The sequence below is a fragment of the Mastigoproctus giganteus genome, chromosome 12 (genome assembly GCF_048544385.1).
Source record: "Mastigoproctus giganteus isolate SK-2022 chromosome 12, ASM4854438v1, whole genome shotgun sequence".
NCBI classification, from domain to species: Eukaryota; Metazoa; Arthropoda; class Arachnida; order Uropygi; family Thelyphonidae; genus Mastigoproctus; species Mastigoproctus giganteus.
In genome coordinates, this window is record NC_143586.1 from 26,794,490 (window position 1) to 26,811,816 (window position 17,327).

The window sequence follows — 17,327 nt, forward strand, 5'->3', positions numbered from 1 at the left end:
ATACAGGTCTGGACGCCTCATTTTAGGAAAGCTGTTGAGCAACTAGAACAAGTACAGAGAAGGACAACGTGATTGGTGAGTAGAACAAAGGGTTGCTGTTACGAAGATAGGCTTAAGTTCTTAAAATTGTAGCATCTGGAGACTAGGCACCTACGATGTGATCTGATTGAAGTGTATAAGGCCTTGAATGGTTTGGGCAAGCACAATGCTGATGGGATTCTTCTTCTTGCTCAGATTCCGCACTCTCAGGTGCTGAATCTGAGCAGGAGGAAGAATAACCATAAATTCAAATTGAGGAAAGAGAGTTGTAGAATAGATGTGTGGAAATTTTTCTTTAGCCAGCGGGTGGTTGATTACTAGGACAAACTTCCATTTGTCGTTGTGGAAGTTGACAGCTTAAATTCAAGGCTGAACTCGACAAACTTTTGCAGTGAATGGATGGGTGAAACGGAAAGGGTTTTTTTTTTTTTTTTTGGCTTATGCTATATAAGCTTGCTTTCTTGCATCATAGGCCTCTACTAATGATAATGCTTTATTACAAATCGACTTATTCAACATTTTTAACTTATACAACAGAACATTTTCTACACAAAATGGAATCTAGTAAATAATACAGCTAATAGTTATAAAAAATTAAACTATTATGTTAGGGTCACCTGGAAAGTTACTTTTAAGTACTCGTGTATATTGTGTCTGTAAGTTGCGTGGTCTCTGGTCGATTTGCCTGCTTCTTTGGCGAAAACCCCCAGTTTTTCAGGGGCCTGCGCCTGAGACTGACTAACTCAGCCACGGAGTGAAAAAAAATCCCATAAAAGTTCCTCGCATCATTCGAACCCGGGCCTTTTCACCTGGTGTGGGGAGGACGGTGACGATACCTCTGTGTTACCTGCGCAGACACTAATAGTTGTAAAGAGAATCTGACTGAAGACCATATTTCTACTCATCAGCAAAGACCACCCTGGCGGAGCCCTCGTGGGTAACATTGGTAGAATCGCCGTCCTCCCCAACACCGGGTTGAAAAGTCCTGAGTTTGAGTCCCGTCGATGACGTGAGGAATTTTTATGGACCTTTATTACGAAAGGTCTCAGAAGAGCGTAGCATGTTTTTTTTTCTCTCAAAACTGGGATTTTTTCGTCCAGCAAGCAGAAAATCGACCAGAACGCACGCAATTTATACACAGTATACACGAAGCAATATGGCCTTAGTCACTGATGCTCCTAAAACTCTACTACAACAAGACTACAACATACTCTGGCTCATTGCCCCTGTGTCCGGTCGACTTGCTGTCGGTACCAGTTCAAATGGGCTCTTTTGTATGTAGAGGTCAATGTAACATGTCGCCGGCTGCAGTGCATTAAAATTCCTCTTGTGAAGCCTCCTATAGACTTTATGCCTGGATACACGCCTGCTGTAGATCCAGTGAGGTCGGAAGCAAGTTGCCGTGCTGTGAAGTATGGATGATGCTTAGCATTATGGCTAAATAATAATAGTCACATTGCTTGGAGGTACACGAGGACGACCTCTAGCAATTATTATTATTAGCTATATGGTGCAAGGAAACCTGAGGCTTATGCTGCAGCAGCCAAAAAAAAAAAAATAAATAAATAAATAAAATAAAAAAATTCCCGAGTTACCCTGAGAAAGAAAGAGAAGAATGATGGTATCCAGCTGAGGACCCTTTTTCAAGAGTCAGTCTGTGAGCTTTGGAACTGGTTGTCGGTTATTCTGTGCGACATCCTGGTTCCTGTATTCCATGATGGGGGATGTAAAAAATAAAAAAAAGGGAAGTTGTTTCTGATTTTAACCCTCTGGCTAAACAGCCTCGAGTTGCATGTGTACCTATTTGTTGTTGAAAAATGAAGATTCCATTATATTCGTTCTTTTTGAAAATGCTCATTATAATCTTCCCCGATGCTTTTCTTACATCTGTCCAATGTACATGTGGTGTCTGGGTTTAATTTTCCTTTATGAACGTACACAGAATATTAGCATCACTTAGTATTTGTGCTTCATTTATTATCCTTTTCATAATTTTCAATAATTGCTTTATTTTTGTGGTACTTCCCATGGTTTTTCACACTTCGAGGCGTTTACTTTCTCTTAATTAATCATAAATGCATTTGTCCCATTATAAGCAGTGGTGTGCTAGAACTTAACTTAGATAGGGCAGCTCATGAGCTGTCAAAACATAAGAAACGAAACCCGTTTTTAATTACCATAGTTTCTGAAGATAATTTTCTGCGTTACATATAAAATTGGTTCTACATTATAACCTGTTATTAAATAAATTAAATTTTATTTAAAATAATAAGAGGAGTTTACCTCAATATAGTACGTAGAACACTTCTGTATGATACTCTATAGAAATTAAAACGAAAAAATCGACAACTTACATTAGAATAAAAAATAATTAATTAAAAACCAATTTAACATAATTTAAATCAATTTAACACAATTAAAAATCAATTTACGCAATTAAAAATTAAAAAGAATGAAACGAAAATATTCAAAACGATTTTCCTTCCTGAAACTTAGTTTTTTTTTTTTTTTTTTGATTTGGTAGTTGTTGGCGCATCGGCTTCTGTGGCCATATTGCACCTCCAAGGTTTTTGCAGTACTTTGATCCAAGCCCGAGGTGCGAATCGAACCCACGACCTTTGGGTTGCCGGGCAGGTACTTTACCCACTCGGCTAGCCCGGTCGGCTCTGAAACTTAGTGATTATTTGTCTTCGCGCATGCGCGTAAAGGTCCACGCATCGGAGATCAAATATGGCCGCCGAACATTAACAGAATTCTCGTGTAATTTAATTTCTACGGTTTCTGCAATTAATAGTTGCGTATAATTACGTTGAACATTAATTATTTTGGCCTCGTTAACTGGGCTATAGTAATGTAGTCGTTTTTTTCGATACGTGGTTAACGTTTTATTGTATTGATTGACCAAATTGGTAAACAGTGCCGGGTCTACTTCAAGATAAGTGGAGGTATCTGAAACAACTGAATCTAACTTATTAATAATATAATTAGGTTTATCTAGTATTACCACTGTATCTCCTTTATCTGCCTCCCTCTGTATAATAATGTCCTTAATTCGCCGAAGTTCTCGTAAAACTGAACTGTCATGTGTATTCAATTTAGGAAGTCGAGTTTCTTTTATGTTATTCACTACTTGGTTAACTTGTTGAATAAATAAATCTTTTTGTGGAACATTACGAAGTCCAAATTCAATATCAATTACGCATTGGTTTTTAGGTAGTTTTCGAAGTGGTAAATTATAATTTAGTCCTTTGGATAAAAGTGAAATCTGGTCCTGCGATAGCGTACACGAGGAAAGATTTGTAACCTGTTGATTATGTCGGTTCGTTGAATACTGGGTGAGGGGGACTGGACGCAGAAACTAGTCAATGTGAACTGAGAGTACCTAAACCATTTACGATTTGCAGATGACATTGTGGTCATAAGCCACGATCCCAAAGAATTAGAGGAAAATCTTAATCAGTTATGCACAGTTAGTAAGGATTTTGGACTAAAGATGAATATGGCTAAAACAAAAGTAATGATGAACAAGTATGCCACAGAAAGGGAAATAATGATTGAAGGAGCAGTAATTGAAAAGGTGGAGTCATATACTTATCTGGGACAAGTTGTTAGCTGTAATAATGATAAATGGCTGGAAGTCAAGAGAAGAATAAATTTTGGATGGATGGCATTCAGGAAATATAGTCACATACTGAAGAGCAATATCCCAGTTTGTCTGAAACGTAAAATAATGAACCAATGTATACTCCCCACCATGACATTGGAAGTGAAACTTGGGCACTCACCAAAAGAATGGAAGAGAAGCTGAGAACTACACAGCGAAGAATGGAACGAATTATATTGGGAATCAGACTGTTAGATAAGAAGAGAAACACATGGATTAGGCAGCAAACTCAAGTAAAGGACATTCTTATCAAAACTAAAGAACTAAAATGGTCTTGGGCAGGACACAGCTTGAAGACATGATGACAGATGGACTAAGAAAATAACAGAATGGTACCCAAGAGGAGCTAGAAGAAAGCCTGGTCGGTTTCAAAAGGTGGATATGGATAGATGAAATTCATGAGTTTTTGGGTAGTAAATGGATGGATGGCCAGTGCTCAAAACAGAAGGAACTGGAAAGTTGCTGGAGAGGCCTTCATCCTGCAGTGGATTGAAAATAGCTGATGATGATGATGACATTGTGTGTCTGTGGGGGGTTGTCACCCAACTCGTATGTACTTGGTCGCGACAATGTGTTAGAATTCGCATGAACGTGTCTTGACCTATCCAATAATGTTTGCAATTTATTAACGTGTCTGTTTTTTATTTCTGAGGCCTGTGCTTCCCGTCGCAAATCTATGGAGGTCTTCAATACAGACCAATCGTTCGGATGTAGATATTTTTTTTAATTTATCGCGAAGCTTCCTAACCTGGGAAAGGTATTTTTGTTCATTCGAATATCGAGATTTTAAGGCAAGCTTAACAATATTACGCGATGTGGCCAGTGTTAGTTGTTTTATGCCTGAAATTTTTTGATTTAAATTAACCCTGGCAAACTTGGGAACGATGTTGTTTTGAAGGCAATATTTTAGAAAAGAAATATGGTAACTTTAGGCCGAATATCTTAGTGTTGATTTAATGTAATTTTTCACAAAACCATTCAAAAAATCCCCCATAATTGTGTGTATCTATAGGTTACACCTGGAGAAACAGGAAGGGAATGAAATAGTCAATAAGAGTTTAAAAAATGAATTAGATAGTATGAATTAGAGCTGTAATACTCAATACGTTCTACGTTGATATTAATATTCGTAATGTTCGGTGGCCATATTTGATCTCCGATACGTGGACCTTTACGCGCATGCGCGAAGACAAATAATCACTATTTAAGTTTCAGGTTCAACCCTATTCGGTAATTTTCATTCCTGTGATCACAACATACGGTCGAAAAGCATTGTCAGCTTCAGGAAGGAAAATCGTTTTGAATATTTTCGTTAGATTCTTTTTAATTTTTAATTGCGTTAAATTGATTTTTAATTGTGTTAAATTGGTTTTTAATTATTTATTTTTTACTCTAATGTAAGTTTTCGATTTTTTCGTTTTAATTTCTGGAGAGTATCATACGGAAGTGTTCTACGTACTATATTGAGGTAAACTCCTCTTATTATTTTACAAATATTAATATCAACGTAGAACGTATTGAGTATTACAGCTCTGATTCATACTATCTAATTAAAATTTCATATAATTAAACTAAAATGTATTTTATTTTAGATTTTTATCGCTGGTACAAAGTCTCCTATTCGAGGTGAGACAATCTTTAAAAGATGCAACTTCCACCTATTATTATTATTATTATTATTATTAATATCCATATGATGCAAGGAAATCTGAGGCTTATGCTGCACCAGGAAAAAAAAAGTTCCCGAATAACCCTGAGAGAGAGAGAGAGAGAGAGAGAGAGAGAGAGAGAGAGTGTCAAAAGTAGAAGGGAATCACCAAGAAAGAGAAGAATGATGATATCCAGCTCAGGACCCTGGGCTGGATATCATTATTCTTCTCTTTCTTGGTACGTATGCGTTGACAAATTGGAACTTAACCGTGGAACAGATCAACCAAAGGAATATCAGTCTAAGGATTCTAATATCATATACTTTTAATAGGTTCCTTTTGCATTCCTTTGTGGTCTATAGTGGTAATTTTGAAGCGAATTCTTTGTCACCTGTTATCAGAGATGGTAATGAATGGTGATCCTCATTCTGTTCTCATTATGGAGGTTAAACATGATAGTTTAAGAAAAATTATTCATTTTCGTCATGGTTTTGCATGAACTTTAGCATTTAAATCTGTTGGAACCGATCTGACAATCGAGGTCTGCTATAAGCTGGTTTTTGAGAGGAGAGTTTGATAGCAACCAGTGACAAATATTCTGGAAAATTGAATTTATTTAGTCAGGTGGTTAGTCTTCAAATTGATTTTGCTGATTATACTTGTATGTTCCAGGTTATTGGCCAATGGGGTGGCTCGTACATGGTTAAGAAAGCGTTTTTTAAAAAGTAAGCTATTTCAAAAGCCAGAATTCACGTGCCTGAGTAGGTTAAAGAAAGTAGGTTGGAGCTGAAGATCTCAAAATGTTTGAGAATAAAGGGCAATTGGATGAATTGTCCGATTTGAGGAAATTACCCTACTTTTGATATAATAAATATTTAAACAGCAAACTACACACAAAAATTATTCACCATAATCGAAGAAATTACGTATTAAAATTTCAGTTCAAACCGCTTTTATCAATTTAGCACCGTCTGAAAAGTTCAAAATTAAGGCTTTTTGACCACACCAAAAAAAGGCTGCTGCACTACAACAAGAATCGTGTAACAAGCTTCATGCTTGATTCCTTCAAGACGTAGTAAAAGCCATGTCACGATGTGTTCACTTCCATTTGAGCACCCCTCATGGGTAACACCACCTTCTGCACACTTAAGTGGAAAAGACCTGAGTTCGAATCCCGTCAATGACGTGAGGAATTTTTATGAGTATTTTTCATAATGTGACTGTGTTAGTTGGTCTCAGGCGAGAGCAGCATCGTTTTCTTTCCGGAAGTTCGGGTTTTTCGTCCAACAAACAGAAAATTGACCACAGAATACACGACCACAGACATAATATATACAGCGCAGTATGGTCTAATCACTGATGTCCTAAAATCCTACAACAACTAACTAACCATTTTAGCCCAAGGTTGCTCATTCTCGTACCGAGACAAGATTTTTGATATTTTGGCTAGTAGGTTATCCGGGCAGAAACATTCTAAAAAATTCACAATAAAATACTTTCATTATGAAGTTCTTCCCTCTCTCGGTCAATTTTTTATTTATAGTTCCAGCAGAACAGGAAATATTTTTGTGGAACTTTAAATAAAAGTAACGAGTTCGTTAATGTACGTAATGGATTATATTTAAAGCAACGATTCGACTTTTATACTAGAATGGAGAATTTTTCGTTTGTGCATCCGTTGCATTGTCCTTTCATTCCTCCAGCCAGAGGAAGACAACAGACAATGTCTATTGCTACAGCTATAATATACTTGGATAACCTATGTAATATGTATGAAAAAAGAAACAACAGTTGCCAGATTTATTTTGGTCCAATTTTAATGAAGTTTTGGGTGGCTAGACAAACTTTTTTTATAAGGCCTAAATAGAAAATTGCATAAAAATCCCTCCACAAGGAGCTGAGTTACTACATGCAAACGATCGGACATGGTAAAGACAAAAGGCGCTTTACGCATATATGCTAAAGCGCCTAATTATATGCCATTACTGTAAGCCCTGACAGGCTTACAGCTATAGCCTATAATGATGACGGAGTTTTAAGGACACTCATATCCCTAAAAAGAAACACTTGTTTGTTTTCTCTTAGCTGACTTCCTCCATTATGTCACAACCTGTTCCTTATATTTTTTTTTTTTTTTTTTACTGTTTGCTTTTATTGTGAATGGAAAACTTCATATCACCGGCATCTTCCTGCTCATCGGGACAGTTGCCACTTTTCCTTGAGGGTTGGCATATACACAGATTTTGATCACTCTTTGTCGGGCAGAATTAATCACAACAGATTAGTTCACAATCGAGTGTAAGGTACAACGTTGTTGTTATGGAGTTTCAGAAGCATCAGCGATTAAGGCTATATTGCTCCATGTACGTTGTCTGTAAATTGCGTGTATTCTGAGATCGATTTTCTGTTTGCTGGACGAAAAACCCAAGTTTTCGGGAGAAAAAACGTGTTGTGAAAAAGGCCCGTAAAAATTCCTCACATCATTCTACGGGACTCGAACTCAGGTCTTTTTCACACGGTGTGAGGAGGACGGCGATCGAGGGCAGGTACAATGTAAATACAGTACTATGAAAAGCTGTTTTAGAAGATTACACTTTTCAGTACGCATCGTGTCAGGCCACAGTCTCCCTTGCTAGTGGTCCAGTAGTTTAATTACCATTCTCCCATAGTGTGTGGAAAAGGTCTGGGTTCGAATCCCGTTGCGTTCGTTGTAGGGTTTTAGGCGCACATCAACAACCTACTTAGACCAAAATGCGCTTTATATAATATGTCTGTAAATTGCTTGTGTTCTGTGGTCGATTTTCTGTTTGCTGGACGAAAAACTCGAGTTTCTGGGAGAAATAAAAATATGCTATCCTCTTGCCTGAGACCGACTAACTCAGCCACGTTGTGAAGAAGACCCATAAAAATTCCTGGCGTCATTGACAGGATTCGAACTCTTATGTTTTCCATTCCGTTTTGTGAGGATGGTGATTATACCAGCTGCGCTACCCACGAGGGCTAGAATCCTGTCAATGACGCAAGGAACTTTTGTCGGCGCTTTTCGCAACTTGATCGAGTTAACCGGACTCGGACAAAAGTCGCATAATTTTAATCACTCTGACAAAAGTCCAGTAGTTTTAATCACCGTTGTCTCATACTGTGTGGAAAATGCCTGGGTTCGAATCCCGTTGCGTTCGTTGTAGGGTTTTAGGCGCACGTCAACAACTTAGACCAAAATGCGCCTTATATAATATGTCTGTAAATTGCTTGTATTTTGTGGTCGATTTGCTGTTTTCTGGACGAAAACCTCAAGTTTCCAAGAGGGTAAAAAAAAGGCATACTGTCCCCCTGCCTGACACCGACTAACTCAGCCACGTTGTGACAAGACCCATAAAAATTCCATTGACAGGATTCGAATTCTGGTTCTTTTCTACCCGGTGTGGGCAGGACTGCGATTTTACTAACTGTGCTACCTACGAGGGGTAGTGTGATGCGAGGAACTTTTGTCGGCTCTTTTCACAAGCCCTCGCGGATAGCACAGTTGGTAGAATCGCTACACCGGGGTGGAAAATACGTGGGTTCGAGTGCCGTCGATGATGTGAGGAATTTTATGGGCCTATTTCACAACGTGACTGAGTTAGTCGGTCTCAAGCGAGGGTAACACGGTTTTCTCCCAGAAAAAACAGAAAATCGACCACGATTTTCTGTTTTTTCAGAAAATACAGAGTATATACTCTGTATATACAGAGTATATACAGAGCAATATGGCCTTAGTCACTGATGCTCCTGAAAACCCTACAACAACAACTTGCTGTTGTTATTGGGTTTTAGGAGCATTAGTGACTAAGGCCATATTGCTCCGTGATACTGTCTGTAAATTGCGTGTGTTCGGTGGTCGATTTTCTGTTTGCTGGACAAAAAACCCGATTTTTTGGGGCAAAAACCATGCTACCCTACCCTGAGAACGACTAACTCGGCCACGTTGTGAAAAGGCCCATAAAAATTCCTCTTTTCATCGACGGGACTCGAACCCAGGTACTTTCCACCCGGTGTGGGGAGGACGGCGATCCCAGCAACTGTGCTACCCACGAGGATACTACAACATATTTTCATAAACTTGATCGAGTTAGCCGGTCTCAGACAAAAGTCCCATCGTTTTATCTTCCAGAAATTGGGGTTTTTCGTCCAGCACACCGACCACTATTTACACTAACGAACACCATAGAAATTGAGCGGAATTATCAAAAGTTCAGTTCCAACCGCTTTTATTTCTTTAATACCATCCGAAAACTTAAAAATTAACGCGTTTCATGATGTAGTTACCAGCGCACCTGGCTCATTTATTGGTTTTTATTAGAACTCACTTTTTGTTCTTTTCTTGTCTCTGAAAAGTAACTTATAAACCTAGCCAAAATCATTAGTCACGACCCATGCTTCTTTTAACCGACACTGATCACGCCCAGTAACTGTTAAGATGTCATTTTCTTCTCATAACCTTCACCCAGCCTTTATGTTTACATTGACCCACATTGCAGTGAGCTGTCAGTTCGTCTAAGTGATTAGAGATATAAACGTATTTTCAGTGAATCACGACCAGGTCCCGTGAATTGTATGTTATGGGTTATCAAACAGCTTAAAAACCGAAAGAAACGGAATTGCGTGTGAGTTTGGAAAAATTTCAAGCTCCAGCCTATATATATATATATATACAGATAGATACACACAGACATAGACATGCATTCATGCAAGTGAGGATAAATATCTTTTTTGTCTTCAGCTCGGGCACTTCTTGGTAACTACACTCTTCAGCCAGAAACGGTAAGAGAACTTTGGATTTCTAGGTTCTGAACAACTAATTCATAAAAACAATATGCACCATCCCGCAATTCTGAATCTCCCGACTTGTCACTAGCTTTTTATCCCGCTACATGTTTCTATGTTTGGCGTACTTATCGGTTGAGATAACAGGTCTAGTCGCATCAGGAAACCATCGATTAGATGAAGACTTCTAGGAAGATTGGTTTTATTTGATGGTGCCTTTCTGTCCAGGTTATTACTGTCAGGACGGGGATACTTTTGTAGGCTTTTTTTATCACAACGGATTAGTTGGTCTCAGGCATGTTTTTTTTTTTTTTTTTTTTAACCCCCAACAGCTCTGGATTTTCATTACAGAATAATAGCGCCCTAACCAAATGCAACGATGATTAGAGAGATAAACACCATCTCTTTTCCTATCAGCTAACAGATCTATCTCACTTGACTGTATTTTCACCTACCGTTTCTCAGGCTAATTACCATTCTCACTATTAATCCCTCTCTATCATACAGTGATGGTAAATATAGAGAAGGTACGATCTTAAAGAAGAAGATATATGCGAATTATGTTATGATATGCTTTGGTCCTCTGCTTTTTATGTACTTTCGTATATACGTATATGCATAAGCGCCTATTTTCTTCGCCATGTCCGTGTCTCCGTCCGCATGTAACAACTCGAGTCCCAGTGTGGACAGATTTTCATGAAATGTTATACTGTATTTAGTTCTTTTATAAACACAGTATTTTTCGAGTCATCCAAGACTTCACTAAAATCGGACAAATAAAAATCCGGCAGTTATTATTTCTTATTTCCATGCAATTTTTATGGGAAAGAAAAATTCATGGATCAGTTATATATAGATAGATAGATAGATAGATAGATAGATAGATAGATAGAGAGAGAGAGAGAGAGAGAGAAGTCTTAAAAGAAGTTAATGTATAAAGTGCGTTACATTTCGGGAGCGTTCGATTTTTTTTATTTCTGCGATTAATAGAAATGAAAAAAGTAAGTAGTATAGTTTAGTTATCTCCTTATCAATTAATTATTAAGATTATAATTTTATGGAATACTTAATAAAAGTCTATAGTTTTACATTCTCTAAATTAGCCGTTTAATTTAATTGCAACTATACAATATTTATTACTCTTCTCCCATATACTTTCTCTTACACAACAATACACCCGACGTGCACGATTGTCTAACTAGTGCAGTGGTTTTCAAACGGGGTGCCGCGGCACATTAGGGTGCCGCAACAACATTCTTGGGGTGCCGTGTAATTTCGGTTTAAGTTACTTAAAATTATTATTATTATTTTATTTTGTTTGGGGGGGGGGGATTTATACATTTATTTCATTATAAAAAGGTGTACGGTATCCATTGTGCCGTATCTTTTTAATTTTGTGGTGATCTATAATTGATCTTTATTTAGTACCTCTATATAAAGAATAAAATTATTATATAGGTATATATTAAAAGGTCGAAAACCACTGTGTTAGGTATTTCTTTTGGCCTAGGGTGAAAGTCTGGCATAAAATAATATTTGAAAAAAAAAATCTCTGCAACAAGAAAAAAAATGATTATTCATATCCATAGTGAAGTTAACGACTTGATGGAAAAAGAAAAAATCATATAGTTTTAAAGTAAGTAAAGTTTGTTAGGAGAGAGAAAGAAAGATGGATAATGATACAGAGGAAGAGTCTCATTTCCCTCTGCAAAGGTTTTTTGTTGGGAGAAGGTACTAGCAGATGTTGTAATTAATATCTTTAAGCAGGAAGACCTTAATTGTACTTGTTAGTCTGTCTCCTATTCTATTGCAATTTTATTAATCTTACAGTTAAAAAGTCGAATGTCCAAATACCTGCGTATGACTATGCCCTACTCAGACTAAAAAAAATAATACTTTTATTTTATTTTTTTACGAAAACCCCAAACACAAGAGGTATTAGAACCTGTATTACAGTTCTTAGTAACGTATGTGGGTTGAAAATTGAGAAGATAAGAGAAGATACTTGTTGATATTAGACTTTAATTTCTGTAGATTGTAATTTTCAGAAAATACATATAAAGGGAGGTTGTTCCAAGAAACGGAAGTTGAAGGAATAAATTAAAAATTGGTTCTGTGAATTTGAAGTTGGACAATAAAAGGATGCTGACTGGTTTGAGAGAGAGAGAGAGAGAGAGAGAGAGAGAGAGAGAGAGAGAATTATATATACCAATTCAGTGCCCATGGAAGTATCTGTAGAAAAATTTTGGTTTGGGATTCGAATCTGTCTTTTCTGGGGAACTTCAAGGAAGCAAGAAACAAATTCTATGCAGCCCTTTGATCTGCTCGTCAGGAGCTGGTTGGTTACGGCAATAAGAAGCTAATATCTAAATTTATCCAAACTTGTGTTGTTTCCGTGGCTGTCTACGCGTCGGAAATCTGGTCCTCCTCTTCTCCAACCTACCTACAGCAGTTCTTGGGGCTTGAGTATTGGCTGCTGCGATCCCTCAATAGGTCTTCAGGACATCCCTTTACTATCTCTAGGGCATTCCATGCAGCGAGTGTATACTACACTCACTGCATGGAATGACCCCTTGGAAACAAATACTCACTACTCGCAATATAATGACCCTCTCCAAGCTTATTTAAACACCTGTGGGTTTTTGAAACGGGAAGTGAGGCTTATGGACCCGCAACCGACATCCATTCCTACAGTCTTGCAGACAGCATGGCTGTACTCCTTAAGAGTATCTTCAGACATATAGGGGAGTCAATGCCTAGGCTGATCCCGGATGTTATCCTTGCAAACGATGGCCCAACACTGTATTAGATAGGTGGTCATAATTTAGTCAACACTGAGCAGTTTAATTTGTAACATTCAGTGTTACTTCAATTGTTTTTCTTCAAACTAAATTTAAAAAATGAACGTTAACAGTTAGTTTTGAGTACTATGCCGAAGATTAATGGATGTGCAAGTTAACTCAGCCACCAACCGTATGCAAGCAATTCTACTAAAGTGAACATTCACACGATTATTCAAGCGATTAATTGTATGAATTTACCTTTAAAACATTCTACAACACGGCTTTGCCAAACTCTACATATTCGACTTGCAAAATTCGGCTTTCTAAATTATTAATATATAGGAAATATTTTATTTCTTAAAATTTTAGTTTATGTAATAATAGAAGTACAGTGATAAACCACCTCTGGGTGACGAAGATCTGCTCATAGAAGAAAGTAAATAATGAAGCCATTCGACTTTGAAGCTTAAATGTCCAAAGGATCTTTAAATTAACAAGCTGGTTACATATACACAAGGGATTGCATCCTAAAGTTGTTTTAGATTAAAAGCCAAATACAATGGTCTGAGCTCTAAGTTTAAGTTTAAACTCTCAGTGGCCCAATGAACACGAGATTAACTTTTGTCACTGTTATGTACATTGGAAGAACGTCTAGTACTGTAGTTTGTATTATTTATCATTCTTACTTTAACTCATTTTTCTTGTTAGCACATCAGTTTAGGTGGAATAATTCAGCGTATTTATATTGTCATTACTCACTAGAATGGACGTAATCAGGTCGTGAAGACTCATATTTTGGGATCTCTAAAGTGCTTCTCTTGCGTCACTTATTAGAAAGTAGGCTAGCATACTTTATCGCGTGTTGGAATTAGATGGTGGGGTTCGTACATAATGTCTTCTTTCTTTTTCCCACCAACGAACCATGATGCTGTGAAATGGTTACAATGTTGAAATAGGCCTATTTCTTAAATATTTCTTTTCTCTGATATTTTTTACACGATTATTTGGAAACAATGTTGAGATGGTTATTAGATGGGACCCTTTTTACAAAACGAGTGATTTTAGTAGTTTTTCAACCAAAGAATAATCTTACAAGCTAGTATTACAAGAATCGATGCGGGACCCATTCAGAACGATGAAGAAATAATGAATGTACTGCGTGTAAATTGTAATAATCGGATTTATCATGAAGGAAAATTATAACAAAATATTTGCAGTCATATTAATAAGATAAATGCATGACAAACTGTGTAACAGATTATATTAATGCATTTAGAAAAGTTAAAATAAGAAATATTGGTAAAATGTTTTTATGTGTTGTTGTTGTTGTAGTGGGGTTTTAGGAGAATCAGCCACTAAGGCCATATTTCTTCGTATATCTCACATCTGGTGAGTATGGGCTTGGCACACCCAGGGTCCTGAGAGCTGGATATCATCATTCTTCTCTTTCTTGGTGATTCCCTACTACTTCTCTTTCTCTCTCGGTAATTCAGAATTTTTTTTTGGCTGGTGCAGCATAAGCCTTAGCCATATGGCTAATAATAATATTGTCTGTAAATTGCTTGTGTTCTGAGGTTGAGTTTCTGGATGAAAAACCCGAGTTTCCGGGAAATAAAATCATGCTACCCTCGCCTGAGACCGACTAACTCAGCCATGTTGTGAAAAAGGCCCATAAAAATTCCTCCTCATCGACGAGTGTCGAACTCAGGCCTTTTCCACCCGGTGTGGGGAGGACAGCTATCCTATCTCACGCGCAGAGCAGTGTCAAGTTTTTTTAAGCGCTTGAACACAAAGGAGGAAATGTCGTTCCCTTTCCACAAACATTAAAGGTTTCCATGTTCATTTTTTTCGCTCCTCCCAAACATGAAAATGGCTGCGTTGATTTTGTTACCCTTTAGAGCTAACTACTGGTTTATTGGTCACCATATTTATTGGTCCACTTCATCAGATTCGGTTACTGTGGTGATCTCGACCGCTTTGTTTCAAGTAATTCCGTGGATCCTTGCACGGATTCATGACCGGTAACAATGCGGTACATGGCTGCATATCGCTGCAGTGCTTGTGTACCATTCCTGTCTGAAGGTTGTTGTGGAATTGCCTTGGAACAGTCCGTCGCCGTAATTGGTCGGCGATGGGCTGTTCCAAGACTTGGTGTATTCTTTCATTACTTAGCTATCAACTGCTATTCTATAATTAATTAAGTCATAGTTATATTTTTATTAATTAGGTGATTGTTATTCTTTCATTAATTAGTGACTCATTGGGTTTCTTAACATGAAGTTCCCTTTCAGGATAAACGTTTCCACTAAGTACTCCTTCCATTCATCCTAATAAGTATTTCTACTAAAGGAAACTAGATCTCTTAAACGTTTCTTTTTCCTTTTTTACCTCTTACCAGTACATCTTAGACTAGGTCATAATACATATTGCCGTTAAAATAGTCAATTATGAAAATCGTCACCTCAGACCATTTTCGGTAACTTACCATTTCCATTTTCGTTACCATTTCCGGTAACTTAAATCGCCCGAATGATCCTTCAAAATTTGAATAATCGGTGGAGTTCTCCAATGGTAAAAGCAGTTTGAGTCCATATATATCAAAACTACAAGTAGAGTTAACGGAGATGGGGATATTCGGGCTTTCACCCATCATCAGGACGTTTCTTATTGTAATATTATTTCTTCCTGATATGGGTTTCCATCCCGTGACGGATACTAGTACCAAGTGCACAAAGTGGTTGTTATGTCTTGTGTTACTGTTGTACGAGGAACTCTCTGACTGTCCTACAGGTGATCAGGATTGCGATTTCTGGAGTTTCTTGTATGTGTTCTCTAGGATACCTGTTGCTGTTATGTAGGGTCTTTGGCACCATACCCGTGGTTAATACGATGATCTGGATGGTCGTGATTGTTACATATGCCACATCTCTTTGATATCCGGTTTTAGGTCCGTGTACTTCCTGATCTTTTCCTCGTCTGTTTTTTGGAGGTTACTAGTGTTGGGCACAGCTATGTCAATCAGATAGGTAGCCTTTTCCTACTTGTCAACGATTTTTCGGGTCTGTTATGCGGGAGTGTCTTGTCCGTTATTATCGTACGGTCCCAGTACAGCTTGTGGGTTGGGGTCTCTAGTACGGCTTGGGGTTCTTACTTGTCATAGAATACATTTTCTTTATTCAACTAGTATTTCCTCGCCTTGGAACATCTTGAATACATCTTCTGATGTATTATCCGAAGCTAGCGAGTAAATACTAGTTGAATAAAGAAAATGTATTCTATGACAAGTAAGAACCCCAAACCGTACCCCAAAATGTATTCTATGACAAGTAGAGACCCCCAACCCACAAGCTGTACTGGGACCGTGGCTATCCTGGCTACCTGGTCATGTCTACGGGTGTACTCCGTCTGGGTGATCACCTTTCATCCTGCGGTGATTTGTTGGACCGTTTTGAGGCCAGGTGGCATCGTCAACATATGTCATCTGACTCACCGGGCTGCTTGGCGATGTATTTTCCATAATTCCTGGTGTTGATTACCTGGTCTTGGATGGCGAGTATGAACTCTTCATTCTCGGGGAAGAGCGTCCCTTTCGTGAGTCATGCATTGGAAGCCATTTTATCTGTGTGGTCTTGATGAAGATCATTGTTGTGTCTACCGTGAGTGTCTTGTCTTCTTTGCCCACCCTTCTAGCTTCGTTTGTGCCGTCTGGGCGGGAGGGGACCCCTCGCTTATTTTGAGTGGGTATGCCGCTTGTCTATCTTCCTTATGGCCTGGTAGGTTTTTTTTTTTTTTTTTTTTTGGAAGTAATCGTTCTGATTAGCTATTGTTATCTTCTGTTGCTCGATAAGATCTATTAGATCTCATCTTCCTTTTTCTGAGCTATTGTCTGTCTCTCCACGGCTGACTATGGGTGATGTTGGCAGCCCTTGGTCGTCATTGTCCTTGTCTTTCTCATGATATCCTTCAGCTCGTGTCCAATCTATGATCCCGAAGGAGTATGTTAGCATTGAGACTGCATATGTGTTTTATGACTTTAACTGTGTTCCCTCCGATCAGCTTTGCTTTGAGCAGGCTTCTGAGTCTCTGATGATATGTTTCAGTCAACCAGGCCTTGATGATCTTGTGCTCTAGCTGCTTAGCCTGCATCATCCCCAGATATTTGTAGGTCCCTCCCTCTGTCACGGCTTCGATCTCTTTACCAGCCTGCAGCCGATAGTTTCGGCCGACTGATTTCCCCTGATACAATCCGTTTCATTTGTCTAGACCAAATTCTATGCTAATATCATTACTGAATTCTTTGTGACCCGGAGTAGTTGCTGGAGTTGCTTCTGGGTTGTCGCGTAGAGCTTTATGTCATCCATGTACACCAGGTGAAAGATAGAGTACAGG

At 38.2% G+C, this 17,327-nt stretch overlaps 1 protein-coding gene across 1 annotated transcript in view; it reads left to right on the forward strand.

The window, feature by feature from the left end:
* The window catches only part of LOC150076808 (monocarboxylate transporter 9-like), a 220,624-nt gene that overhangs the window by 141,175 nt on the left and 62,122 nt on the right, over positions 1-17,327 (forward strand). The gene's annotated exons all lie outside the window — the stretch shown is intronic.